We start from the raw sequence: 26,853 nt of genomic DNA, 5'->3' as shown, positions 1-26,853 counted from the left end.
AAACAAAAAAAGGAGCTCAAGTTAACCACCTTGATTGGGCTCGTCCGGGATTTGAACCCGGGACCTCTCGCACCCAAAGCTAGAATCATACCCCTAGACCAACGAGCCACGGTCCTTTGAGCATTTGACGGAATTGTCCTCAGCGTTTGCACCCCCCTTAGGATTCGAGGCCAAGAATGCCTATTCCTGAAGTTTGTTCCTGCCGCTGAAAGCCTTGTCGGTGTATGAGCCAAATGAATGCCCCAGTCGGCACGCTCTGACTGTCTTCACAGGTCTCCTCCTCATCCCGAAGGTTGGTGGCCCATTGACATCAGGGTGGAAGGTGCTTGCGATACACTGTTCCTTCCTTCCTTCCTTCCTTCCTTTATTCCTCTTATGCTGTTTATGTAATAAGAGGGGACGATACACAGAAGAGAGAAAGTGGCCCAACACACTAGACTAGCAGTCTTCTGATCAATCTGCAGCTGGCAAGGTGGGGGAGAGCCTTTATTTTGCACCTGCTGGGATCTGCATTGGCAGAAGCTCTGAGGGCTGGGCCTTTCCTTTTGCCTGTAAAAACAAAAAGCAGCCCTCCTCCCTCCAGCCCTGAGAGCATGGGCGTGACACTGGAAAAAGCAGCATCTCCCCTTTGGTAAAGATGACCATTGCACAGCTGCTCACTCAGAGCTCGATCGTGCTCGATCAGGCGAGATATATTTAGGTCACCAGCAAAGTCTGTTCTCTTTTCTTGCGTAGGGTGAGCATTCACAGAGCCCAGCTTCGTTGACAAGAGTGCAAAAGGTGTATACTAAAAGCTTTCTGCTTTACTTGAGCGCCATGGCCGTTATTATATTTTGGCTGCTCCAAGCAATCTCTGTCCAGCCGATGCAAATTTCCAGCTCAAATTTTCCCAGCACTCAAAAAGTCCCTCCTCCCGCCAGCTCTGCTTTCAGGAAGTTCAGCAGAAGCAGTCCAACTTCTGTTCCCACTTCAGAGGAAAAGCTTTCTCGGGCCAGAGAAAGCCAGGGAATCACTGTACCGGCAAGTGCATTTCTTACAACTGGTAATCCCTCAGAACACAGAAATGAAGAAGCTGTATATGAAAATGTATTATTTCTTTGGTACACTAACCTATGTAACTAATATGGACCATTTCAGAGGACGGAGCGGACCCAACTGTGATCCCAGAGACCCAAATACCCAGCAGTAGGGAAAATAAATCCTCTCTGTGCTCTGCAACATTACATACACAAAATGCAAGCGCGTGCATTTTTTTATTGGCCCCATATACAGAATACATGTGAGGATGCTTGCCTTCCCAGTGTATTTCTCAAGCTCTTGAGAGCATATGCTATTTCCATGGGAACGCAAATAAGTTCATACTTTACATTTGTGTGTGACAAAAGGGGAAAAAAACTATTTTGTGTAAAATGCCAGCAGAGAGTGTTTCTGCCCGGTCTCGAACCGGGGACCTTTCGCGTGTGAGGCGAACGTGATAACCACTACACTACAGAAACAGCTGCTTGCTCACCTTTGTAGGGACTGGGAGAACAGGTGCAAAGGGCAGTGCAAGTGGACCTGCTTAAAGACTAATCAAATGCCTTGCGCCTGAAGCTCACACAATCCAGCCTAAAACATACGTCCTATCAAGCATGCGCACATATACAAGTATGCCAGCTGAGGGCCTATGCAGCGTACAGAGGGAAGGACATATTTCCACTTTGAGATCGGACGGCCAAAACTCACAAGCAAATCAAGGAATGTTACTGAGAGCTAACAGAGAACACAAAGTGCTTGTCGCAAGGACATGGCACACAAAGAGGTTCAGGAAGTGAATTGTTCATCGACTACTGCTTACCGAGAAAACCAGAGAGTCTGTCCAATGAAAATAACATTGAAAAAACAAAAAAAAGGAGCTCAAGTTAACCACCTTGATTGGGCTCGTCCGGGATTTGAACCCGGGACCTCTCGCACCCAAAGCGAGAATCATACCCCTAGACCAACGAGCCACGGTCCTTTGAGCATTTGACGGAATTGTCCTCAGCGTTTGCACCCCCCTTAGGATTCGAGGCCAAGAATGCCTATTCCTGAAGTTTGTTCCTGCCGCTGAAAGCCTTGTCGGTGTATGAGCCAAATGAATGCCCCAGTCGGCACGCTCTGACTGTCTTCACAGGTCTCCTCCTCATCCCGAAGGTTGGTGGCCCATTGACATCAGGGTGGAAGGTGCTTGCGATACACTGTTCCTTCCTTCCTTCCTTCCTTCCTTCCTTCCTTCCTTCCTTTATTCCTCTTATGCTGTTTATGTAATAAGAGGGGACGATACACAGAAGAGAGAAAGTGGCCCAACACACTAGACTAGCAGTCTTCTGATCAATCTGCAGCTGGCAAGGTGGGGGAGAGCCTTTATTTTGCACCTGCTGGGATCTGCATTGGCAGAAGCTCTGAGGGCTGGGCCTTTCCTTTTGCCTGTAAAAACAAAAAGCAGCCCTCCTCCCTCCAGCCCTGAGAGCATGGGCGTGACACTGGAAAAAGCAGCATCTCCCCTTTGGTAAAGATGACCATTGCACAGCTGCTCACTCAGAGCTCGATCGTGCTCGATCAGGCGAGATATATTTAGGTCACCAGCAAAGTCTGTTCTCTTTTCTTGCGTAGGGTGAGCATTCACAGAGCCCAGCTTCGTTGACAAGAGTGCAAAAGGTGTATACTAAAAGCTTTCTGCTTTACTTGAGCGCCATGGCCGTTATTATATTTTGGCTGCTCCAAGCAATCTCTGTCCAGCCGATGCAAATTTCCAGCTCAAATTTTCCCAGCACTCAAAAAGTCCCTCCTCCCGCCAGCTCTGCTTTCAGGAAGTTCAGCAGAAGCAGTCCAACTTCTGTTCCCACTTCAGAGGAAAAGCTTTCTCGGGCCAGAGAAAGCCAGGGAATCACTGTACCGGCAAGTGCATTTCTTACAACTGGTAATCCCTCAGAACACAGAAATGAAGAAGCTGTATATGAAAATGTATTATTTCTTTGGTACACTAACCTATGTAACTAATATGGACCATTTCAGAGGACGGAGCGGACCCAACTGTGATCCCAGAGACCCAAATACCCAGCAGTAGGGAAAATAAATCCTCTCTGTGCTCTGCAACATTACATACACAAAATGCAAGCGCGTGCATTTTTTTATTGGCCCCATATACAGAATACATGTGAGGATGCTTGCCTTCCCAGTGTATTTCTCAAGCTCTTGAGAGCATATGCTATTTCCATGGGAACGCAAATAAGTTCATACTTTACATTTGTGTGTGACAAAAGGGGAAAAAAACTATTTTGTGTAAAATGCCAGCAGAGAGTGTTTCTGCCCGGTCTCGAACAGGGGACCTTTCGCGTGTGAGGCGAACGTGATAACCACTACACTACAGAAACAGCTGCTTGCTCACCTTTGTAGGGACTGGGAGAACAGGTGCAAAGGGCAGTGCAAGTGGACCTGCTTAAAGACTAATCAAATGCCTTGCGCCTGAAGCTCACACAATCCAGCCTAAAACATACGTCCTATCAAGCATGCGCACATATACAAGTATGCCAGCTGAGGGCCTATGCAGCGTACAGAGGGAAGGACATATTTCCACTTTGAGATCGGACGGCCAAAACTCACAAGCAAATCAAGGAATGTTACTGAGAGCTAACAGAGAACACAAAGTGCTTGTCGCAAGGACATGGCACGCAAAGAGGTTCAGGAAGTGAATTGTTCATCGACTACTGCTTACCGAGAAAACCAGAGAGTCTGTCCAATGAAAATAACATTGAAAAAACAAAAAAAAGGAGCTCAAGTTAACCACCTTGATTGGGCTCGTCCGGGATTTGAACCCGGGACCTCTTGCACCCAAAGCGAGAATCATACCCCTAGACCAACGAGCCACGGTCCTTTGAGCATTTGACGGAATTGTCCTCAGCGTTTGCACCCCCCTTAGGATTCGAGGCCAAGAATGCCTATTCCTGAAGTTTGTTCCTGCCGCTGAAAGCCTTGTCGGTGTATGAGCCAAATGAATGCCCCAGTCGGCACGCTCTGACTGTCTTCACAGGTCTCCTCCTCATCCCGAAGGTTGGTGGCCCATTGACATCAGGGTGGAAGGTGCTTGCGATACACTGTTCCTTCCTTCCTTCCTTCCTTCCTTTATTCCTCTTATGCTGTTTATGTAATAAGAGGGGACGATACACAGAAGAGAGAAAGTGGCCCAACACACTAGACTAGCAGTCTTCTGATCAATCTGCAGCTGGCAAGGTGGGGGAGAGCCTTTATTTTGCACCTGCTGGGATCTGCATTGGCAGAAGCTCTGAGGGCTGGGCCTTTCCTTTTGCCTGTAAAAACAAAAAGCAGCCCTCCTCCCTCCAGCCCTGAGAGCATGGGCGTGACACTGGAAAAAGCAGCATCTCCCCTTTGGTAAAGATGACCATTGCACAGCTTCTCACTCAGAGCTCGATCGTGCTCGATCAGGCGAGATATATTTAGGTCACCAGCAAAGTCTGTTCTCTTTTCTTGCGTAGGGTGAGCATTCACAGAGCCCAGCTTCGTTGACAAGAGTGCAAAAGGTGTATACTAAAAGCTTTCTGCTTTACTTGAGCGCCATGGCCGTTATTATATTTTGGCTGCTCCAAGCAATCTCTGTCCAGCCGATGCAAATTTCCAGCTCAAATTTTCCCAGCACTCAAAAAGTCCCTCCTCCCGCCAGCTCTGCTTTCAGGAAGTTCAGCAGAAGCAGTCCAACTTCTGTTCCCACTTCAGAGGAAAAGCTTTCTCGGGCCAGAGAAAGCCAGGGAATCACTGTACCGGCAAGTGCATTTCTTACAACTGGTAATCCCTCAGAACACAGAAATGAAGAAGCTGTATATGAAAATGTATTATTTCTTTGGTACACTAACCTATGTAACTAATATGGACCATTTCAGAGGACGGAGCGGACCCAACTGTGATCCCAGAGACCCAAATACCCAGCAGTAGGGAAAATAAATCCTCTCTGTGCTCTGCAACATTACATACACAAAATGCAAGCGCGTTTTTTTTTTTATTGGCCCCATATACAGAATAAATGTGAGGATGCTTGCCTTCCCAGTGTATTTCTCAAGCTCTTGAGAGCATATGCTATTTCCGTGGGAACGCAAATAAGTTCATACTTTACATTTGTGTGTGACAAAAGGGGAAAAAAACTATTTTGTGTAAAATGCCAGCAGAGAGTGTTTCTGCCCGGTCTCGAACCGGGGACCTTTCGCGTGTGAGGCGAACGTGATAACCACTACACTACAGAAACAGCTGCTTGCTCACCTTTGTAGGGACTGGGAGAACAGGTGCAAAGGGCAGTGCAAGTGGACCTGCTTAAAGACTAATCAAATGCCTTGCGCCTGAAGCTCACACAATCCAGCCTAAAACATACGTCCTATCAAGCATGCGCACATATACAAGTATGCCAGCTGAGGGCCTATGCAGCGTACAGAGGGAAGGACATATTTCCACTTTGAGATCGGACGGCCAAAACTCACAAGCAAATCAAGGAATGTTACTGAGAGCTAACAGAGAACACAAAGTGCTTGTCGCAAGGACATGGCACGCAAAGAGGTTCAGGAAGTGAATTGTTCATCGACTACTGCTTACCGAGAAAACCAGAGAGTCTGTCCAATGAAAATAACATTGAAAAAACAAAAAAAAGGAGCTCAAGTTAACCACCTTGATTGGGCTCGTCCGGGATTTGAACCCGGGACCTCTCGCACCCAAAGCGAGAATCATACCCCTAGACCAACGAGCCACGGTCCTTTGAGCATTTGACGGAATTGTCCTCAGCGTTTGCACCCCCCTTAGGATTCGAGGCCAAGAATGCCTATTCCTGAAGTTTGTTCCTGCCGCTGAAAGCCTTGTCGGTGTATGAGCCAAATGAATGCCCCAGTCGGCACGCTCTGACTGTCTTCACAGGTCTCCTCCTCATCCCGAAGGTTGGTGGCCCATTGACATCAGGGTGGAAGGTGCTTGCGATACACTGTTCCTTCCTTCCTTCCTTCCTTCCTTTATTCCTCTTATGCTGTTTATGTAATAAGAGGGGACGATACACAGAAGAGAGAAAGTGGCCCAACACACTAGACTAGCAGTCTTCTGATCAATCTGCAGCTGGCAAGGTGGGGGAGAGCCTTTATTTTGCACCTGCTGGGATCTGCATTGGCAGAAGCTCTGAGGGCTGGGCCTTTCCTTTTGCCTGTAAAAACAAAAAGCAGCCCTCCTCCCTCCAGCCCTGAGAGCATGGGCGTGACACTGGAAAAAGCAGCATCTCCGCTTTGGTAAAGATGACCATTGCACAGCTGCTCACTCAGAGCTCGATCGTGCTCGATCAGGCGAGATATATTTAGGTCACCAGCAAAGTCTGTTCTCTTTTCTTGCGTAGGGTGAGCATTCACAGAGCCCAGCTTCGTTGACAAGAGTGCAAAAGGTGTATACTAAAAGCTTTCTGCTTTACTTGAGCGCCATGGCCGTTATTATATTTTGGCTGCTCCAAGCAATCTCTGTCCAGCCGATGCAAATTTCCAGCTCAAATTTTCCCAGCACTCAAAAAGTCCCTCCTCCCGCCAGCTCTGCTTTCAGGAAGTTCAGCAGAAGCAGTCCAACTTCTGTTCCCACTTCAGAGGAAAAGCTTTCTCGGGCCAGAGAAAGCCAGGGAATCACTGTACCGGCAAGTGCATTTCTTACAACTGGTAATCCCTCAGAACACAGAAATGAAGAAGCTGTATATGAAAATGTATTATTTCTTTGGTACACTAACCTATGTAACTAATATGGACCATTTCAGAGGACGGAGCGGACCCAACTGTGATCCCAGAGACCCAAATACCCAGCAGTAGGGAAAATAAATCCTCTCTGTGCTCTGCAACATTACATACACAAAATGCAAGCGCGTGCATTTTTTTATTGGCCCCATATACAGAAAACATGTGAGGATGCTTGCCTTCCCAGTGTATTTCTCAAGCTCTTGAGAGCATATGCTATTTCCATGGGAACGCAAATAAGTTCATACTTTACATTTGTGTGTGACAAAAGGGGAAAAAAACTATTTTGTGTAAAATGCCAGCAGAGAGTGTTTCTGCCCGGTCTCGAACCGGGGACCTTTCGCGTGTGAGGCGAACGTGATAACCACTACACTACAGAAACAGCTGCTTGCTCACCTTTGTAGGGACTGGGAGAACAGGTGCAAAGGGCAGTGCAAGTGGACCTGCTTAAAGACTAATCAAATGCCTTGCGCCTGAAGCTCACACAATCCAGCCCAAAACATACGTCCTATCAAGCATGCGCACATATACAAGTATGCCAGCTGAGGGCCTATGCAGCGTACAGAGGGAAGGACATATTTCCACTTTGAGATCGGACGGCCAAAACTCACAAGCAAATCAAGGAATGTTACTGAGAGCTAACAGAGAACACAAAGTGCTTGTCGCAAGGACATGGCACGCAAAGAGGTTCAGGAAGTGAATTGTTCATCGACTACTGCTTACCGAGAAAACCAGAGAGTCTGTCCAATGAAAATAACATTGAAAAAACAAAAAAAAGGAGCTCAAGTTAACCACCTTGATTGGGCTCGTCCGGGATTTGAACCCGGGACCTCTCACACCCAAAGCGAGAATCATACCCCTAGACCAACGAGCCACGGTCCTTTGAGCATTTGACGGAATTGTCCTCAGCGTTTGCACCCCCCTTAGGATTCGAGGCCAAGAATGCCTATTCCTGAAGTTTGTTCCTGCCGCTGAAAGCCTTGTCGGTGTATGAGCCAAATGAATGCCCCAGTCGGCACGCTCTGACTGTCTTCACAGGTCTCCTCCTCATCCCGAAGGTTGGTGGCCCATTGACATCAGGGTGGAAGGTGCTTGCGATACACTGTTCCTTCCTTCCTTCCTTCCTTCCTTCCTTCCTTCCTTCCTTCCTTCCTTTATTCCTCTTATGCTGTTTATGTAATAAGAGGGGACGATACACAGAAGAGAGAAAGTGGCCCAACACACTAGACTAGCAGTCTTCTGATCAATCTGCAGCTGGCAAGGTGGGGGAGAGCCTTTATTTTGCACCTGCTGGGATCTGCATTGGCAGAAGCTCTGAGGGCTGGGCCTTTCCTTTTGCCTGTAAAAACAAAAAGCAGCCCTCCTCCCTCCAGCCCTGAGAGCATGGGCGTGACACTGGAAAAAGCAGCATCTCCCCTTTGGTAAAGATGACCATTGCACAGCTGCTCACTCAGAGCTCGATCGTGCTCGATCAGGCGAGATATATTTAGGTCACCAGCAAAGTCTGTTCTCTTTTCTTGCGTAGGGTGAGCATTCACAGAGCCCAGCTTCGTTGACAAGAGTGCAAAAGGTGTATACTAAAAGCTTTCTGCTTTACTTGAGCGCCATGGCCGTTATTATATTTTGGCTGCTCCAAGCAATCTCTGTCCAGCCGATGCAAATTTCCAGCTCAAATTTTCCCAGCACTCAAAAAGTCCCTCCTCCCGCCAGCTCTGCTTTCAGGAAGTTCAGCAGAAGCAGTCCAACTTCTGTTCCCACTTCAGAGGAAAAGCTTTCTCGGGCCAGAGAAAGCCAGGGAATCACTGTACCGGCAAGTGCATTTCTTACAACTGGTAATCCCTCAGAACACAGAAATGAAGAAGCTGTATATGAAAATGTATTATTTCTTTGGTACACTAACCTATGTAACTAATATGGACCATTTCAGAGGACGGAGCGGACCCAACTGTGATCCCAGAGACCCAAATACCCAGCAGTAGGGAAAATAAATCCTCTCTGTGCTCTGCAACATTACATACACAAAATGCAAGCGCGTGCATTTTTTTATTGGCCCCATATACAGAATACATGTGAGGATGCTTGCCTTCCCAGTGTATTTCTCAAGCTCTTGAGAGCATATGCTATTTCCATGGGAACGCAAATAAGTTCATACTTTACATTTGTGTGTGACAAAAGGGGAAAAAAACTATTTTGTGTAAAATGCCAGCAGAGAGTGTTTCTGCCCGGTCTCGAACCGGGGACCTTTCGCGTGTGAGGCGAACGTGATAACCACTACACTACAGAAACAGCTGCTTGCTCACCTTTGTAGGGACTGGGAGAACAGGTGCAAAGGGCAGTGCAAGTGGACCTGCTTAAAGACTAATCAAATGCCTTGCGCCTGAAGCTCACACAATCCAGCCTAAAACATACGTCCTATCAAGCATGCGCACATATACAAGTATGCCAGCTGAGGGCCTATGCAGCGTACAGAGGGAAGGACATATTTCCACTTTGAGATCGGACGGCCAAAACTCACAAGCAAATCAAGGAATGTTACTGAGAGCTAACAGAGAACACAAAGTGCTTGTCGCAAGGACATGGCACGCAAAGAGGTTCAGGAAGTGAATTGTTCATCGACTACTGCTTACCGAGAAAACCAGAGAGTCTGTCCAATGAAAATAACATTGAAAAAACAAAAAAAAGGAGCTCAAGTTAACCACCTTGATTGGGCTCGTCCGGGATTTGAACCCGGGACCTCTCGCACCCAAAGCGAGAATCATACCCCTAGACCAACGAGCCACGGTCCTTTGAGCATTTGACGGAATTGTCCTCAGCGTTTGCACCCCCCTTAGGATTCGAGGCCAAGAATGCCTATTCCTGAAGTTTGTTCCTGCCGCTGAAAGCCTTGTCGGTGTATGAGCCAAATGAATGCCCCAGTCGGCACGCTCTGACTGTCTTCACAGGTCTCCTCCTCATCCCGAAGGTTGGTGGCCCATTGACATCAGGGTGGAAGGTGCTTGCGATACACTGTTCCTTCCTTCCTTCCTTCCTTCCTTTATTCCTCTTATGCTGTTTATGTAATAAGAGGGGACGATACACAGAAGAGAGAAAGTGGCCCAACACACTAGACTAGCAGTCTTCTGATCAATCTGCAGCTGGCAAGGTGGGGGAGAGCCTTTATTTTGCACCTGCTGGGATCTGCATTGGCAGAAGCTCTGAGGGCTGGGCCTTTCCTTTTGCCTGTAAAAACAAAAAGCAGCCCTCCTCCCTCCAGCCCTGAGAGCATGGGCGTGACACTGGAAAAAGCAGCATCTCCCCTTTGGTAAAGATGACCATTGCACAGCTGCTCACTCAGAGCTCGATCGTGCTCGATCAGGCGAGATATATTTAGGTCACCAGCAAAGTCTGTTCTCTTTTCTTGCGTAGGGTGAGCATTCACAGAGCCCAGCTTCGTTGACAAGAGTGCAAAAGGTGTATACTAAAAGCTTTCTGCTTTACTTGAGCGCCATGGCCGTTATTATATTTTGGCTGCTCCAAGCAATCTCTGTCCAGCCGATGCAAATTTCCAGCTCAAATTTTCCCAGCACTCAAAAAGTCCCTCCTCCCGCCAGCTCTGCTTTCAGGAAGTTCAGCAGAAGCAGTCCAACTTCTGTTCCCACTTCAGAGGAAAAGCTTTCTCGGGCCAGAGAAAGCCAGGGAATCACTGTACCGGCAAGTGCATTTCTTACAACTGGTAATCCCTCAGAACACAGAAATGAAGAAGCTGTATATGAAAATGTATTATTTCTTTGGTACACTAACCTATGTAACTAATATGGACCATTTCAGAGGACGGAGCAGACCCAACTGTGATCCCAGAGACCCAAATACCCAGCAGTAGGGAAAATAAATCCTCTCTGTGCTCTGCAACATTACATACACAAAATGCAAGCGCGTGCATTTTTTTATTGGCCCCATATACAGAATACATGTGAGGATGCTTGCCTTCCCAGTGTATTTCTCAAGCTCTTGAGAGCATATGCTATTTCCATGGGAACGCAAATAAGTTCATACTTTACATTTGTGTGTGACAAAAGGGGAAAAAAACTATTTTGTGTAAAATGCCAGCAGAGAGTGTTTCTGCCCGGTCTCGAACAGGGGACCTTTCGCGTGTGAGGCGAACGTGATAACCACTACACTACAGAAACAGCTGCTTGCTCACCTTTGTAGGGACTGGGAGAACAGGTGCAAAGGGCAGTGCAAGTGGACCTGCTTAAAGACTAATCAAATGCCTTGCGCCTGAAGCTCACACAATCCAGCCTAAAACATACGTCCTATCAAGCATGCGCACATATACAAGTATGCCAGCTGAGGGCCTATGCAGCGTACAGAGGGAAGGACATATTTCCACTTTGAGATCGGACGGCCAAAACTCACAAGCAAATCAAGGAATGTTACTGAGAGCTAACAGAGAACACAAAGTGCTTGTCGCAAGGACATGGCACGCAAAGAGGTTCAGGAAGTGAATTGTTCATCGACTACTGCTTACCGAGAAAACCAGAGAGTCTGTCCAATGAAAATAACATTGAAAAAACAAAAAAAAGGAGCTCAAGTTAACCACCTTGATTGGGCTCGTCCGGGATTTGAACCAGGGACCTCTCGCACCCAAAGCGAGAATCATACCCCTAGACCAACGAGCCACGGTCCTTTGAGCATTTGACGGAATTGTCCTCAGCGTTTGCACCCCCCTTAGGATTCGAGGCCAAGAATGCCTATTCCTGAAGTTTGTTCCTGCCGCTGAAAGCCTTGTCGGTGTATGAGCCAAATGAATGCCCCAGTCGGCACGCTCTGACTGTCTTCACAGGTCTCCTCCTCATCCCGAAGGTTGGTGGCCCATTGACATCAGGGTGGAAGGTGCTTGCGATACACTGTTCCTTCCTTCCTTCCTTCCTTCCTTCCTTCCTTTATTCCTCTTATGCTGTTTATGTAATAAGAGGGGACGATACACAGAAGAGAGAAAGTGGCCCAACACACTAGACTAGCAGTCTTCTGATCAATCTGCAGCTGGCAAGGTGGGGGAGAGCCTTTATTTTGCACCTGCTGGGATCTGCATTGGCAGAAGCTCTGAGGGCTGGGCCTTTCCTTTTGCCTGTAAAAACAAAAAGCAGCCCTCCTCCCTCCAGCCCTGAGAGCATGGGCGTGACACTGGAAAAAGCAGCATCTCCCCTTTGGTAAAGATGACCATTGCACAGCTGCTCACTCAGAGCTCGATCGTGCTCGATCAGGCGAGATATATTTAGGTCACCAGCAAAGTCTGTTCTCTTTTCTTGCGTAGGGTGAGCATTCACAGAGCCCAGCTTCGTTGACAAGAGTGCAAAAGGTGTATACTAAAAGCTTTCTGCTTTACTTGAGCGCCATGGCCGTCATTATATTTTGGCTGCTCCAAGCAATCTCTGTCCAGCCGATGCAAATTTCCAGCTCAAATTTTCCCAGCACTCAAAAAGTCCCTCCTCCCGCCAGCTCTGCTTTCAGGAAGTTCAGCAGAAGCAGTCCAACTTCTGTTCCCACTTCAGAGGAAAAGCTTTCTCGGGCCAGAGAAAGCCAGGGAATCACTGTACCGGCAAGTGCATTTCTTACAACTGGTAATCCCTCAGAACACAGAAATGAAGAAGCTGTATATGAAAATGTATTATTTCTTTGGTACACTAACCTATGTAACTAATATGGACCATTTCAGAGGACGGAGCGGACCCAACTGTGATCCCAGAGACCCAAATACCCAGCAGTAGGGAAAATAAATCCTCTCTGTGCTCTGCAACATTACATACACAAAATGCAAGCGCGTGCATTTTTTTATTGGCCCCATATACAGAATACATGTGAGGATGCTTGCCTTCCCAGTGTATTTCTCAAGCTCTTGAGAGCATATGCTATTTCCATGGGAACGCAAATAAGTTCATACTTTACATTTGTGTGTGACAAAAGGGGAAAAAAACTATTTTGTGTAAAATGCCAGCAGAGAGTGTTTCTGCCCGGTCTCGAACCGGGGACCTTTCGCGTGTGAGGCGAACGTGATAACCACTACACTACAGAAACAGCTGCTTGCTCACCTTTGTAGGGACTGGGAGAACAGGTGCAAAGGGCAGTGCAAGTGGACCTGCTTAAAGACTAATCAAATGCCTTGCGCCTGAAGCTCACACAATCCAGCCTAAAACATACGTCCTATCAAGCATGCGCACATATACAAGTATGCCAGCTGAGGGCCTATGCAGCGTACAGAGGGAAGGACATATTTCCACTTTGAGATCGGACGGCCAAAACTCACAAGCAAATCAAGGAATGTTACTGAGAGCTAACAGAGAACACAAAGTGCTTGTCGCAAGGACATGGCACGCAAAGAGGTTCAGGAAGTGAATTGTTCATCGACTACTGCTTACCGAGAAAACCAGAGAGTCTGTCCAATGAAAATAACATTGAAAAAACAAAAAAAAGGAGCTCAAGTTAACCACCTTGATTGGGCTCGTCCGGGATTTGAACCCGGGACCTCTCGCACCCAAAGCGAGAATCATACCCCTAGACCAACGAGCCACGGTCCTTTGAGCATTTGACGGAATTGTCCTCAGCGTTTGCACCCCCCTTAGGATTCGAGGCCAAGAATGCCTATTCCTGAAGTTTGTTCCTGCCGCTGAAAGCCTTGTCGGTGTATGAGCCAAATGAATGCCCCAGTCGGCACGCTCTGACTGTCTTCACAGGTCTCCTCCTCATCCCGAAGGTTGGTGGCCCATTGACATCAGGGTGGAAGGTGCTTGCGATACACTGTTCCTTCCTTCCTTCCTTCCTTCCTTTATTCCTCTTATGCTGTTTATGTAATAAGAGGGGACGATACACAGAAGAGAGAAAGTGGCCCAACACACTAGACTAGCAGTCTTCTGATCAATCTGCAGCTGGCAAGGTGGGGGAGAGCCTTTATTTTGCACCTGCTGGGATCTGCATTGGCAGAAGCTCTGAGGGCTGGGCCTTTCCTTTTGCCTGTAAAAACAAAAAGCAGCCCTCCTCCCTCCAGCCCTGAGAGCATGGGCGTGACACTGGAAAAAGCAGCATCTCCCCTTTGGTAAAGATGACCATTGCACAGCTGCTCACTCAGAGCTCGATCGTGCTCGATCAGGCGAGATATATTTAGGTCACCAGCAAAGTCTGTTCTCTTTTCTTGCGTAGGGTGAGCATTCACAGAGCCCAGCTTCGTTGACAAGAGTGCAAAAGGTGTATACTAAAAGCTTTCTGCTTTACTTGAGCGCCATGGCCGTTATTATATTTTGGCTGCTCCAAGCAATCTCTGTCCAGCCGATGCAAATTTCCAGCTCAAATTTTCCCAGCACTCAAAAAGTCCCTCCTCCCGCCAGCTCTGCTTTCAGGAAGTTCAGCAGAAGCAGTCCAACTTCTGTTCCCACTTCAGAGGAAAAGCTTTCTCGGGCCAGAGAAAGCCAGGGAATCACTGTACCGGCAAGTGCATTTCTTACAACTGGTAATCCCTCAGAACACAGAAATGAAGAAGCTGTATATGAAAATGTATTATTTCTTTGGTACACTAACCTATGTAACTAATATGGACCATTTCAGAGGACGGAGCGGACCCAACTGTGATCCCAGAGACCCAAATACCCAGCAGTAGGGAAAATAAATCCTCTCTGTGCTCTGCAACATTACATACACAAAATGCAAGCGCGTGCATTTTTTTATTGGCCCCATATACAGAAAACATGTGAGGATGCTTGCCTTCCCAGTGTATTTCTCAAGCTCTTGAGAGCATATGCTATTTCCATGGGAACGCAAATAAGTTCATACTTTACATTTGTGTGTGACAAAAGGGGAAAAAAACTATTTTGTGTAAAATGCCAGCAGAGAGTGTTTCTGCCCGGTCTCGAACCGGGGACCTTTCCCGTGTGAGGCGAACGTGATAACCACTACACTACAGAAACAGCTGCTTGCTCACCTTTGTAGGGACTGGGAGAACAGGTGCAAAGGGCAGTGCAAGTGGACCTGCTTAAAGACTAATCAAATGCCTTGCGCCTGAAGCTCACACAATCCAGCCTAAAACATACGTCCTATCAAGCATGCGCACATATACAAGTATGCCAGCTGAGGGCCTATGCAGCGTACAGAGGGAAGGACATATTTCCACTTTGAGATCGGACGGCCAAAACTCACAAGCAAATCAAGGAATGTTACTGAGAGCTAACAGAGAACACAAAGTGCTTGTCGCAAGGACATGGCACGCAAAGAGGTTCAGGAAGTGAATTGTTCATCGACTACTGCTTACCGAGAAAACCAGAGAGTCTGTCCAATGAAAATAACATTGAAAAAACAAAAAAAAGGAGCTCAAGTTAACCACCTTGATTGGGCTCGTCCGGGATTTGAACCCGGGACCTCTCGCACCCAAAGCGAGAATCATACCCCTAGACCAACGAGCTACGGTCCTTTGAGCATTTGACGGAATTGTCCTCAGCGTTTGCACCCCCCTTAGGATTCGAGGCCAAGAATGCCTATTCCTGAAGTTTGTTCCTGCCGCTGAAAGCCTTGTCGGTGTATGAGCCAAATGAATGCCCCAGTCGGCACGCTCTGACTGTCTTCACAGGTCTCCTCCTCATCCCGAAGGTTGGTGGCCCATTGACATCAGGGTGGAAGGTGCTTGCGATACACTGTTCCTTCCTTCCTTCCTTCCTTCCTTTATTCCTCTTATGCTGTTTATGTAATAAGAGGGGACGATACACAGAAGAGAGAAAGTGGCCCAACACCCTAGACTAGCAGTCTTCTGATCAATCTGCAGCTGGCAAGGTGGGGGAGAGCCTTTATTTTGCACCTGCTGGGATCTGCATTGGCAGAAGCTCTGAGGGCTGGGCCTTTCCTTTTGCCTGTAAAAACAAAAAGCAGCCCTCCTCCCTCCAGCCCTGAGAGCATGGGCGTGACACTGGAAAAAGCAGCATCTCCCCTTTGGTAAAGATGACCATTGCACAGCTGCTCACTCAGAGCTCGATCGTGCTCGATCAGGCGAGATATATTTAGGTCACCAGCAAAGTCTGTTCTCTTTTCTTGCGCAGGGTGAGCATTCACAGAGCCCAGCTTCGTTGACAAGAGTGCAAAAGGTGTATACTAAAAGCTTTCTGCTTTACTTGAGCGCCATGGCCGTTATTATATTTTGGCTGCTCCAAGCAATCTCTGTCCAGCCGATGCAAATTTCCAGCTCAAATTTTCCCAGCACTCAAAAAGTCCCTCCTCCCGCCAGCTCTGCTTTCAGGAAGTTCAGCAGAAGCAGTCCAACTTCTGTTCCCACTTCAGAGGAAAAGCTTTCTCGGGCCAGAGAAAGCCAGGGAATCACTGTACCGGCAAGTGCATTTCTTACAACTGGTAATCCCTCAGAACACAGAAATGAAGAAGCTGTATATGAAAATGTATTATTTCTTTGGTACACTAACCTATGTAACTAATATGGACCATTTCAGAGGACGGAGCGGACCCAACTGTGATCCCAGAGACCCAAATACCCAGCAGTAGGGAAAATAAATCCTCTCTGTGCTCTGCAACATTACATACACAAAATGCAAGCGCGTGCATTTTTTTATTGGCCCCATATACAGAATACATGTGAGGATGCTTGCCTTCCCAGTGTATTTCTCAAGCTCTTGAGAGCATATGCTATTTCCATGGGAACGCAAATAAGTTCATACTTTACATGTGTGTGTGACAAAAGGGGAAAAAAACTATTTTGTGTAAAATGCCAGCAGAGAGTGTTTCTGCCCGGTCTCGAACCGGGGGGACCTTTCGCGTGTGAAGCGAACGTGATAACCACTACACTACAGAAACAGCTGCTTGCTCACCTTTGTAGGGACTGGGAGAACAGGTGCAAAGGGCAGTGCAAGTGGACCTGCTTAAAGACTAATCAAATGCCTTGCGCCTGAAGCTCACACAATCCAGCCTAAAACATACGTCCTATCAAGCATGCGCACATATACAAGTATGCCAGCTGAGGGCCTATGCAGCGTACAGAGGGAAGGACATATTTCCAATTTGAGATCGGACGGCCAAAACTCAAAAGCAAATCAAGGAATGTTACTGAGAGCTAACAGAGAACACAAAGTGCTTGTCGCAAGGACATGGCACGCAAAGAGGTTCAGGAAGTGAATTGTTCATCGACTACTGCTTACCGAGAAAACCAGAGAGTCTGTCCAATGAAAATAACATTGAAAAAACAAAAAAAAGGAGCTCAAGTTAACCACCTTGATTGGGCTCGTCCGGGATTTGAACCCGGGACCTCTCGCACCCAAAGCGAGAATCATACCCCTAGACCAACGAGCCACGGTCCTTTGATCATTTGACGGAATTGTCCTCAGCGTTTGCACCCCCCTTAGGATTCGAGGCCAAGAATGCCTATTCCTGAAGTTTGTTCCTGCCGCTGAAAGCCTTGTCGGTGTATGAGCCAAATGAATGCCCCAGTCGGCACGCTCTGACTGTCTTCACAGGTCTCCTCCTCATCCCGAAGGTTGGTGGCCCATTGACATCAGGGTGGAAGGTGCTTGCGATACACTGTTCCTTCCTTCCTTCCTTCCTTCCTTTATTCCTCTTATGCTGTTTATGTAATAAGAGGGGACGATACACAGAAGAGAGAAAGTGGCCCAACACCCTAGACTAGCAGTCTTCTGATCAATCTGCAGCTGGCAAGGTGGGGGAGAGCCTTTATTTTGCACCTGCTGGGATCTGCATTGGCAGAAGCTCTGAGGGCTGGGCCTTTCCTTTTGCCTGTAAAAACAAAAAGCAGCCCTCCTCCCTCCAGCCCTGAGAGCATGGGCGTGACACTGGAAAAAGCAGCATCTCCCCTTTGGTAAAGATGACCATTGCACAGCTGCTCACTCAGAGCTCGATCGTGCTCGATCAGGCGAGATATATTTAGGTCACCAGCAAAGTCTGTTCTCTTTTCTTGCGCAGGGTGAGCATTCACAGAGCCCAGCTTCGTTGACAAGAGTGCAAAAGGTGTATACTAAAAGCTTTCTGCTTTACTTGAGCGCCATGGCCGTTATTATATTTTGGCTGCTCCAAGCAATCTCTGTCCAGCCGATGCAAATTTCCAGCTCAAATTTTCCCAGCACTCAAAAAGTCCCTCCTCCCGCCAGCTCTGCTTTCAGGAAGTTCAGCAGAAGCAGTCCAACTTCTGTTCCCACTTCAGAGGAAAAGCTTTCTCGGGCCAGAGAAAGCCAGGGAATCACTGTACCGGCAAGTGCATTTCTTACAACTGGTAATCCCTCAGAACACAGAAATGAAGAAGCTGTATATGAAAATGTATTATTTCTTTGGTACACTAACCTATGTAACTAATATGGACCATTTCAGAGGACGGAGCGGACCCAACTGTGATCCCAGAGACCCAAATACCCAGCAGTAGGGAAAATAAATCCTCTCTGTGCTCTGCAACATTACATACACAAAATGCAAGCGCGTGCATTTTTTTATTGGCCCCATATACAGAATACATGTGAGGATGCTTGCCTTCCCAGTGTATTTCTCAAGCTCTTGAGAGCATATGCTATTTCCATGGGAACGCAAATAAGTTCATACTTTACATTTGTGTGTGACAAAAGGGGAAAAAAACTATTTTGTGTAAAATGCCAGCAGAGAGTGTTTCTGCCCGGTCTCGAACCGGGGACCTTTCGCGTGTGAGGCGAACGTGATAACCACTACACTACAGAAACAGCTGCTTGCTCACCTTTGTAGGGACTGGGAGAACAGGTGCAAAGGGCAGTGCAAGTGGACCTGCTTAAAGACTAATCAAATGCCTTGCGCCTGAAGCTCACACAATCCAGCCTAAAACATACATCCTATCAAGCATGCGCACATATACAAGTATGCCAGCTGCGGGCCTATGCAGCGTACAGAGGGAAGGACATATTTCCACTTTGAGATCGGACGGCCAAAACTCACAAGCAAATCAAGGAATGTTACTGAGAGCTAACAGAGAACACAAAGTGCTTGTCGCAAGGACATGGCACGCAAAGAGGTTCAGGAAGTGAATTGTTCATCGACTACTGCTTACCGAGAAAACCAGAGAGTCTGTCCAATGAAAATAACATTGAAAAAACAAAAAAAAGGAGCTCAAGTTAACCACCTTGATTGGGCTCGTCCGGGATTTGAACCCGGGACCTCTCGCACCCAAAGCGAGAATCATACCCCTAGACCAACGAGCCACGGTCCTTTGAGCATTTGACGGAATTGTCCTCAGCGTTTGCACCCCCCTTAGGATTCGAGGCCAAGAATGCCTATTCCTGAAGTTTGTTCCTGCCGCTGAAAGCCTTGTCGGTGTATGAGCCAAATGAATGCCCCAGTCAGCACGCTCTGACTGTCTTCACAGGTCTCCTCCTCATCCCGAAGGTTGGTGGCCCATTGACATCAGGGTGGAAGGTGCTTGCGATACACTGTTCCTTCCTTCCTTCCTTCCTTCCTTTATTCCTCTTATGCTGTTTATGTAATAAGAGGGGACGATACACAGAAGAGAGAAAGTGGCCCAACACACTAGACTAGCAGTCTTCTGATCAATCTGCAGCTGGCAAGGTGGGGGAGAGCCTTTATTTTGCACCTGCTGGGATCTGCATTGGCAGAAGCTCTGAGGGCTGGGCCTTTCCTTTTGCCTGTAAAAACAAAAAGCAGCCCTCCTCCCTCCAGCCCTGAGAGCATGGGCGTGACACTGGAAAAAGCAGCATCTCCCCTTTGGTAAAGATGACCATTGCACAGCTGCTCACTCAGAGCTCGATCGTGCTCGATCAGGCGAGATATATTTAGGTCACCAGCAAAGTCTGTTCTCTTTTCTTGCGTAGGGTGAGCATTCACAGAGCCCAGCTTCGTTGACAAGAGTGCAAAAGGTGTATACTAAAAGCTTTCTGCTTTACTTGAGCGCCATGGCCGTTATTATATTTTGGCTGCTCCAAGCAATCTCTGTCCAGCCGATGCAAATTTCCAGCTCAAATTTTCCCAGCACTCAAAAAGTCCCTCCTCCCGCCAGCTCTGCTTTCAGGAAGTTCAGCAGAAGCAGTCCAACTTCTGTTCCCACTTCAGAGGAAAAGCTTTCTCGGGCCAGAGAAAGCCAGGGAATCACTGTACCGGCAAGTGCATTTCTTACAACTGGTAATCCCTCAGAACACAGAAATGAAGAAGCTGTATATGAAAATGTATTATTTCTTTGGTACACTAACCTATGTAACTAATATGGACCATTTCAGAGGACGGAGCGGACCCAACTGTGATCCCAGAGACCCAAATACCCAGCAGTAGGGAAAATAAATCCTCTCTGTGCTCTGCAACATTACATACACAAAATGCAAGCGCGTGCATTTTTTTATTGGCCCCATATACAGAATACATGTGAGGATGCTTGCCTTCCCAGTGTATTTCTCAAGCTCTTGAGAGCATATGCTATTTCCATGGGAACGCAAATAAGTTCATACTTTACATTTGTGTGTGACAAAAGGGGAAAAAAACTATTTTGTGTAAAATGCCAGCAGAGAGTGTTTCTGCCCGGTCTCGAACCGGGGACCTTTCGCGTGTGAGGCGAACGTGATAACCACTACACTACAGAAACAGCTGCTTGCTCACCTTTGTAGGGACTGGGAGAACAGGTGCAAAGGGCAGTGCAAGTGGACCTGCTTAAAGACTAATCAAATGCCTTGCGCCTGAAGCTCACACAATCCAGCCCAAAACATACGTCCTATCAAGCATGCGCACATATACAAGTATGCCAGCTGAGGGCCTATGCAGCGTACAGAGGGAAGGACATATTTCCACTTTGAGATCGGACGGCCAAAACTCACAAGCAAATCAAGGAATGTTACTGAGAGCTAACAGAGAACACAAAGTGCTTGTCGCAAGGACATGGCACGCAAAGAGGTTCAGGAAGTGAATTGTTCATCGACTACTGCTTACCGAGAAAACCAGAGAGTCTGTCCAATGAAAATAACATTGAAAAAACAAAAAAAAGGAGCTCAAGTTAACCACCTTGATTGGGCTCGTCCGGGATTTGAACCCGGGACCTCTCGCACCCAAAGCGAGAATCATACCCCTAGACCAACGAGCCACGGTCCTTTGAGCATTTGACGGAATTGTCCTCAGCGTTTGCACCCCCCTTAGGATTCGAGGCCAAGAATGCCTATTCCTGAAGTTTGTTCCTGCCGCTGAAAGCCTTGTCGGTGTATGAGCCAAATGAATGCCCCAGTCGGCACGCTCTGACTGTCTTCACAGGTCTCCTCCTCATCCCGAAGGTTGGTGGCCCATTGACATCAGGGTGGAAGGTGCTTGCGATACACTGTTCCTTCCTTCCTTCCTTCCTTCCTTCCTTCCTTCCTTCCTTCCTTCCTTCCTTTATTCCTCTTATGCTGTTTATGTAATAAGAGGGGACGATACACAGAAGAGAGAAAGTGGCCCAACACACTAGACTAGCAGTCTTCTGATCAATCTGCAGCTGGCAAGGTGGGGGAGAGCCTTTATTTTGCACCTGCTGGGATCTGCATTGGCAGAAGCTCTGAGGGCTGGGCCTTTCCTTTTGCCTGTAAAAACAAAAAGCAGCCCTCCTCCCTCCAGCCCTGAGAGCATGGGCGTGACACTGGAAAAAGCAGCATCTCCCCTTTGGTAAAGATGACCATTGCACAGCTGCTCACTCAGAGCTCGATCGTGCTCGATCAGGCGAGATATATTTAGGTCACCAGCAAAGTCTGTTCTCTTTTCTTGCGTAGGGTGAGCATTCACAGAGCCCAGCTTCGTTGACAAGAGTGCAAAAGGTGTATACTAAAAGCTTTCTGCTTTACTTGAGCGCCATGGCCGTTATTATATTTTGGCTGCTCCAAGCAATCTCTGTCCAGCCGATGCAAATTTCCAGCTCAAATTTTCCCAGCACTCAAAAAGTCCCTCCTCCCGCCAGCTCTGCTTTCAGGAAGTTCAGCAGAAGCAGTCCAACTTCTGTTCCCACTTCAGAGGAAAAGCTTTCTCGGGCCAGAGAAAGCCAGGGAATCACTGTACCGGCAAGTGCATTTCTTACAACTGGTAATCCCTCAGAACACAGAAATGAAGAAGCTGTATATGAAAATGTATTATTTCTTTGGTACACTAACCTATGTAACTAATATGGACCATTTCAGAGGACGGAGCGGACCCAACTGTGATCCCAGAGACCCAAATACCCAGCAGTAGGGAAAATAAATCCTCTCTGTGCTCTGCAACATTACATACACAAAATGCAAGCGCGTGCATTTTTTTATTGGCCCCATATACAGAATACATGTGAGGATGCTTGCCTTCCCAGTGTATTTCTCAAGCTCTTGAGAGCATATGCTATTTCCATGGGAACGCAAATAAGTTCATACTTTACATTTGTGTGTGACAAAAGGGGAAAAAAACTATTTTGTGTAAAATGCCAGCAGAGAGTGTTTCTGCCCGGTCTCGAACCGGGGACCTTTCGCGTGTGAGGCGAACGTGATAACCACTACACTACAGAAACAGCTGCTTGCTCACCTTTGTAGGGACTGGGAGAACAGGTGCAAAGGGCAGTGCAAGTGGACCTGCTTAAAGACTAATCAAATGCCTTGCGCCTGAAGCTCACACAATCCAGCCTAAAACATACGTCCTATCAAGCATGCGCACATATACAAGTATGCCAGCTGAGGGCCTATGCAGCGTACAGAGGGAAGGACATATTTCCACTTTGAGATCGGACGGCCAAAACTCACAAGCAAATCAAGGAATGTTACTGAGAGCTAACAGAGAACACAAAGTGCTTGTCGCAAGGACATGGCACGCAAAGAGGTTCAGGAAGTGAATTGTTCATCGACTACTGCTTACCGAGAAAACCAGAGAGTCTGTCCAATGAAAATAACATTGAAAAAACAAAAAAAAGGAGCTCAAGTTAACCACCTTGATTGGGCTCGTCCGGGATTTGAACCCGGGACCTCTCGCACCCAAAGCGAGAATCATACCCCTAGACCAACGAGCTACGGTCCTTTGAGCATTTGACGGAATTGTCCTCAGCGTTTGCACCCCCCTTAGGATTCGAGGCCAAGAATGCCTATTCCTGAAGTTTGTTCCTGCCGCTGAAAGCCTTGTCGGTGTATGAGCCAAATGAATGCCCCAGTCGGCACGCTCTGACTGTCTTCACAGGTCTCCTCCTCATCCCGAAGGTTGGTGGCCCATTGACATCAGGGTGGAAGGTGCTTGCGATACACTGTTCCTTCCTTCCTTCCTTCCTTCCTTTATTCCTCTTATGCTGTTTATGTAATAAGAGGGGACGATACACAGAAGAGAGAAAGTGGCCCAACACCCTAGACTAGCAGTCTTCTGATCAATCTGCAGCTGGCAAGGTGGGGGAGAGCCTTTATTTTGCACCTGCTGGGATCTGCATTGGCAGAAGCTCTGAGGGCTGGGCCTTTCCTTTTGCCTGTAAAAACAAAAAGCAGCCCTCCTCCCTCCAGCCCTGAGAGCATGGGCGTGACACTGGAAAAAGCAGCATCTCCCCTTTGGTAAAGATGACCATTGCACAGCTGCTCACTCAGAGCTCGATCGTGCTCGATCAGGCGAGATATATTTAGGTCACCAGCAAAGTCTGTTCTCTTTTCTTGCGCAGGGTGAGCATTCACAGAGCCCAGCTTCGTTGACAAGAGTGCAAAAGGTGTATACTAAAAGCTTTCTGCTTTACTTGAGCGCCATGGCCGTTATTATATTTTGGCTGCTCCAAGCAATCTCTGTCCAGCCGATGCAAATTTCCAGCTCAAATTTTCCCAGCACTCAAAAAGTCCCTCCTCCCGCCAGCTCTGCTTTCAGGAAGTTCAGCAGAAGCAGTCCAACTTCTGTTCCCACTTCAGAGGAAAAGCTTTCTCGGGCCAGAGAAAGCCAGGGAATCACTGTACCGGCAAGTGCATTTCTTACAACTGGTAATCCCTCAGAACACAGAAATGAAGAAGCTGTATATGAAAATGTATTATTTCTTTGGTACACTAACCTATGTAACTAATATGGACCATTTCAGAGGACGGAGCGGACCCAACTGTGATCCCAGAGACCCAAATACCCAGCAGTAGGGAAAATAAATCCTCTCTGTGCTCTGCAACATTACATACACAAAATGCAAGCGCGTGCATTTTTTTATTGGCCCCATATACAGAATACATGTGAGGATGCTTGCCTTCCCAGTGTATTTCTCAAGCTCTTGAGAGCATATGCTATTTCCATGGGAACGCAAATAAGTTCATACTTTACATGTGTGTGTGACAAAAGGGGAAAAAAACTATTTTGTGTAAAATGCCAGCAGAGAGTGTTTCTGCCCGGTCTCGAACCGGGGGGACCTTTCGCGTGTGAAGCGAACGTGATAACCACTACACTACAGAAACAGCTGCTTGCTCACCTTTGTAGGGACTGGGAGAACAGGTGCAAAGGGCAGTGCAAGTGGACCTGCTTAAAGACTAATCAAATGCCTTGCGCCTGAAGCTCACACAATCCAGCCTAAAACATACGTCCTATCAAGCATGCGCACATATACAAGTATGCCAGCTGAGGGCCTATGCAGCGTACAGAGGGAAGGACATATTTCCAATTTGAGATCGGACGGCCAAAACTCAAAAGCAAATCAAGGAATGTTACTGAGAGCTAACAGAGAACACAAAGTGCTTGTCGCAAGGACATGGCACGCAAAGAGGTTCAGGAAGTGAATTGTTCATCGACTACTGCTTACCGAGAAAACCAGAGAGTCTGTCCAATGAAAATAACATTGAAAAAACAAAAAAAAGGAGCTCAAGTTAACCACCTTGATTGGGCTCGTCCGGGATTTGAACCCGGGACCTCTCGCACCCAACGCGAGAATCATACCCCTAGACCAACGAGCCACGGTCCTTTGATCATTTGACGGAATTGTCCTCAGCGTTTGCACCCCCCTTAGGATTCGAGGCCAAGAATGCCTATTCCTGAAGTTTGTTCCTGCCGCTGAAAGCCTTGTCGGTGTATGAGCCAAATGAATGCCCCAGTCGGCACGCTCTGACTGTCTTCACAGGTCTCCTCCTCATCCCGAAGGTTGGTGGCCCATTGACATCAGGGTGGAAGGTGCTTGCGATACACTGTTCCTTCCTTCCTTCCTTCCTTCCTTTATTCCTCTTATGCTGTTTATGTAATAAGAGGGGACGATACACAGAAGAGAGAAAGTGGCCCAACACCCTAGACTAGCAGTCTTCTGATCAATCTGCAGCTGGCAAGGTGGGGGAGAGCCTTTATTTTGCACCTGCTGGGATCTGCATTGGCAGAAGCTCTGAGGGCTGGGCCTTTCCTTTTGCCTGTAAAAACAAAAAGCAGCCCTCCTCCCTCCAGCCCTGAGAGCATGGGCGTGACACTGGAAAAAGCAGCATCTCCCCTTTGGTAAAGATGACCATTGCACAGCTGCTCACTCAGAGCTCGATCGTGCTCGATCAGGCGAGATATATTTAGGTCACCAGCAAAGTCTGTTCTCTTTTCTTGCGCAGGGTGAGCATTCACAGAGCCCAGCTTCGTTGACAAGAGTGCAAAAGGTGTATACTAAAAGCTTTCTGCTTTACTTGAGCGCCATGGCCGTTATTATATTTTGGCTGCTCCAAGCAATCTCTGTCCAGCCGATGCAAATTTCCAGCTCAAATTTTCCCAGCACTCAAAAAGTCCCTCCTCCCGCCAGCTCTGCTTTCAGGAAGTTCAGCAGAAGCAGTCCAACTTCTGTTCCCACTTCAGAGGAAAAGCTTTCTCGGGCCAGAGAAAGCCAGGGAATCACTGTACCGGCAAGTGCATTTCTTACAACTGGTAATCCCTCAGAACACAGAAATGAAGAAGCTGTATATGAAAATGTATTATTTCTTTGGTACACTAACCTATGTAACTAATATGGACCATTTCAGAGGACGGAGCGGACCCAACTGTGATCCCAGAGACCCAAATACCCAGCAGTAGGGAAAATAAATCCTCTCTGTGCTCTGCAACATTACATACACAAAATGCAAGCGCGTGCATTTTTTTATTGGCCCCATATACAGAATACATGTGAGGATGCTTGCCTTCCCAGTGTATTTCTCAAGCTCTTGAGAGCATATGCTATTTCCATGGGAACGCAAATAAGTTCATACTTTACATTTGTGTGTGACAAAAGGGGAAAAAAACTATTTTGTGTAAAATGCCAGCAGAGAGTGTTTCTGCCCGGTCTCGAACCGGGGACCTTTCGCGTGTGAGGCGAACGTGATAACCACTACACTACAGAAACAGCTGCTTGCTCACCTTTGTAGGGACTGGGAGAACAGGTGCAAAGGGCAGTGCAAGTGGACCTGCTTAAAGACTAATCAAATGCCTTGCGCCTGAAGCTCACACAATCCAGCCTAAAACATACATCCTATCAAGCATGCGCACATATACAAGTATGCCAGCTGCGGGCCTATGCAGCGTACAGAGGGAAGGACATATTTCCACTTTGAGATCGGACGGCCAAAACTCACAAGCAAATCAAGGAATGTTACTGAGAGCTAACAGAGAACACAAAGTGCTTGTCGCAAGGACATGGCACGCAAAGAGGTTCAGGAAGTGAATTGTTCATCGACTACTGCTTACCGAGAAAACCAGAGAGTCTGTCCAATGAAAATAACATTGAAAAAACAAAAAAAAGGAGCTCAAGTTAACCACCTTGATTGGGCTCGTCCGGGATTTGAACCCGGGACCTCTCGCACCCAAAGCGAGAATCATACCCCTAGACCAACGAGCCACGGTCCTTTGAGCATTTGACGGAATTGTCCTCAGCGTTTGCACCCCCCTTAGGATTCGAGGCCAAGAATGCCTATTCCTGAAGTTTGTTCCTGCCGCTGAAAGCCTTGTCGGTGTATGAGCCAAATGAATGCCCCAGTCAGCACGCTCTGACTGTCTTCACAGGTCTCCTCCTCATCCCGAAGGTTGGTGGCCCATTGACATCAGGGTGGAAGGTGCTTGCGATACACTGTTCCTTCCTTCCTTCCTTCCTTCCTTCCTTTATTCCTCTTATGCTGTTTATGTAATAAGAGGGGACGATACACAGAAGAGAGAAAGTGGCCCAACACACTAGACTAGCAGTCTT

At 47.5% G+C, this 26,853-nt stretch overlaps 22 non-coding genes across 22 annotated transcripts; all 22 read right to left on the bottom strand.

Annotated features, from left to right (window-relative positions):
* Positions 1-1,423: 1,423 nt before the first annotated feature.
* Positions 1,424-1,496, bottom strand: TRNAV-CAC (transfer RNA valine (anticodon CAC)). The gene has a single exon. It is a non-coding gene; the product is annotated as a tRNA-Val (tRNA).
* Positions 1,497-1,916: 420 nt separating this feature from the next.
* On the bottom strand, positions 1,917-1,988 carry TRNAP-UGG (transfer RNA proline (anticodon UGG)). The gene has a single exon. It is a non-coding gene; the product is annotated as a tRNA-Pro (tRNA).
* A 1,824-nt stretch (positions 1,989-3,812) lies between these two features.
* Positions 3,813-3,884, bottom strand: TRNAP-UGG (transfer RNA proline (anticodon UGG)). Its single transcript has one exon. It is a non-coding gene; the product is annotated as a tRNA-Pro (tRNA).
* A 1,315-nt stretch (positions 3,885-5,199) lies between these two features.
* Positions 5,200-5,272, bottom strand: TRNAV-CAC (transfer RNA valine (anticodon CAC)). The gene has a single exon. It is a non-coding gene; the product is annotated as a tRNA-Val (tRNA).
* A 420-nt stretch (positions 5,273-5,692) lies between these two features.
* On the bottom strand, positions 5,693-5,764 carry TRNAP-UGG (transfer RNA proline (anticodon UGG)). The gene has a single exon. It is a non-coding gene; the product is annotated as a tRNA-Pro (tRNA).
* A 1,315-nt stretch (positions 5,765-7,079) lies between these two features.
* On the bottom strand, positions 7,080-7,152 carry TRNAV-CAC (transfer RNA valine (anticodon CAC)). Its single transcript has one exon. It is a non-coding gene; the product is annotated as a tRNA-Val (tRNA).
* Positions 7,153-7,572: 420 nt separating this feature from the next.
* Positions 7,573-7,644, bottom strand: TRNAP-UGG (transfer RNA proline (anticodon UGG)). The gene has a single exon. It is a non-coding gene; the product is annotated as a tRNA-Pro (tRNA).
* A 1,339-nt stretch (positions 7,645-8,983) lies between these two features.
* On the bottom strand, positions 8,984-9,056 carry TRNAV-CAC (transfer RNA valine (anticodon CAC)). The gene has a single exon. It is a non-coding gene; the product is annotated as a tRNA-Val (tRNA).
* A 420-nt stretch (positions 9,057-9,476) lies between these two features.
* On the bottom strand, positions 9,477-9,548 carry TRNAP-UGG (transfer RNA proline (anticodon UGG)). Its single transcript has one exon. It is a non-coding gene; the product is annotated as a tRNA-Pro (tRNA).
* A 3,203-nt stretch (positions 9,549-12,751) lies between these two features.
* On the bottom strand, positions 12,752-12,824 carry TRNAV-CAC (transfer RNA valine (anticodon CAC)). The gene has a single exon. It is a non-coding gene; the product is annotated as a tRNA-Val (tRNA).
* Positions 12,825-13,244: 420 nt separating this feature from the next.
* Positions 13,245-13,316, bottom strand: TRNAP-UGG (transfer RNA proline (anticodon UGG)). Its single transcript has one exon. It is a non-coding gene; the product is annotated as a tRNA-Pro (tRNA).
* A 1,808-nt stretch (positions 13,317-15,124) lies between these two features.
* On the bottom strand, positions 15,125-15,196 carry TRNAP-UGG (transfer RNA proline (anticodon UGG)). The gene has a single exon. It is a non-coding gene; the product is annotated as a tRNA-Pro (tRNA).
* A 1,810-nt stretch (positions 15,197-17,006) lies between these two features.
* Positions 17,007-17,078, bottom strand: TRNAP-UGG (transfer RNA proline (anticodon UGG)). The gene has a single exon. It is a non-coding gene; the product is annotated as a tRNA-Pro (tRNA).
* Positions 17,079-18,393: 1,315 nt separating this feature from the next.
* On the bottom strand, positions 18,394-18,466 carry TRNAV-CAC (transfer RNA valine (anticodon CAC)). The gene has a single exon. It is a non-coding gene; the product is annotated as a tRNA-Val (tRNA).
* Positions 18,467-18,886: 420 nt separating this feature from the next.
* On the bottom strand, positions 18,887-18,958 carry TRNAP-UGG (transfer RNA proline (anticodon UGG)). Its single transcript has one exon. It is a non-coding gene; the product is annotated as a tRNA-Pro (tRNA).
* A 1,315-nt stretch (positions 18,959-20,273) lies between these two features.
* Positions 20,274-20,346, bottom strand: TRNAV-CAC (transfer RNA valine (anticodon CAC)). The gene has a single exon. It is a non-coding gene; the product is annotated as a tRNA-Val (tRNA).
* A 420-nt stretch (positions 20,347-20,766) lies between these two features.
* On the bottom strand, positions 20,767-20,838 carry TRNAP-UGG (transfer RNA proline (anticodon UGG)). Its single transcript has one exon. It is a non-coding gene; the product is annotated as a tRNA-Pro (tRNA).
* A 1,343-nt stretch (positions 20,839-22,181) lies between these two features.
* On the bottom strand, positions 22,182-22,254 carry TRNAV-CAC (transfer RNA valine (anticodon CAC)). Its single transcript has one exon. It is a non-coding gene; the product is annotated as a tRNA-Val (tRNA).
* A 420-nt stretch (positions 22,255-22,674) lies between these two features.
* Positions 22,675-22,746, bottom strand: TRNAP-UGG (transfer RNA proline (anticodon UGG)). The gene has a single exon. It is a non-coding gene; the product is annotated as a tRNA-Pro (tRNA).
* Positions 22,747-24,556: 1,810 nt separating this feature from the next.
* TRNAP-UGG (transfer RNA proline (anticodon UGG)) lies at positions 24,557-24,628 on the bottom strand. The gene has a single exon. It is a non-coding gene; the product is annotated as a tRNA-Pro (tRNA).
* Positions 24,629-25,943: 1,315 nt separating this feature from the next.
* Positions 25,944-26,016, bottom strand: TRNAV-CAC (transfer RNA valine (anticodon CAC)). Its single transcript has one exon. It is a non-coding gene; the product is annotated as a tRNA-Val (tRNA).
* Positions 26,017-26,436: 420 nt separating this feature from the next.
* TRNAP-UGG (transfer RNA proline (anticodon UGG)) lies at positions 26,437-26,508 on the bottom strand. The gene has a single exon. It is a non-coding gene; the product is annotated as a tRNA-Pro (tRNA).
* Between the last annotated feature and the right edge of the window lie 345 nt (positions 26,509-26,853).

The sequence above is a fragment of the Ambystoma mexicanum genome, chromosome 2q (assembly GCF_040938575.1).
Source record: "Ambystoma mexicanum isolate Mex_15411 chromosome 2q, UKY_AmexF1_1, whole genome shotgun sequence".
Taxonomy (NCBI): Eukaryota; Metazoa; Chordata; class Amphibia; order Caudata; family Ambystomatidae; genus Ambystoma; species Ambystoma mexicanum.
This window is presented reverse-complemented; position numbering and strand designations above follow the sequence as displayed.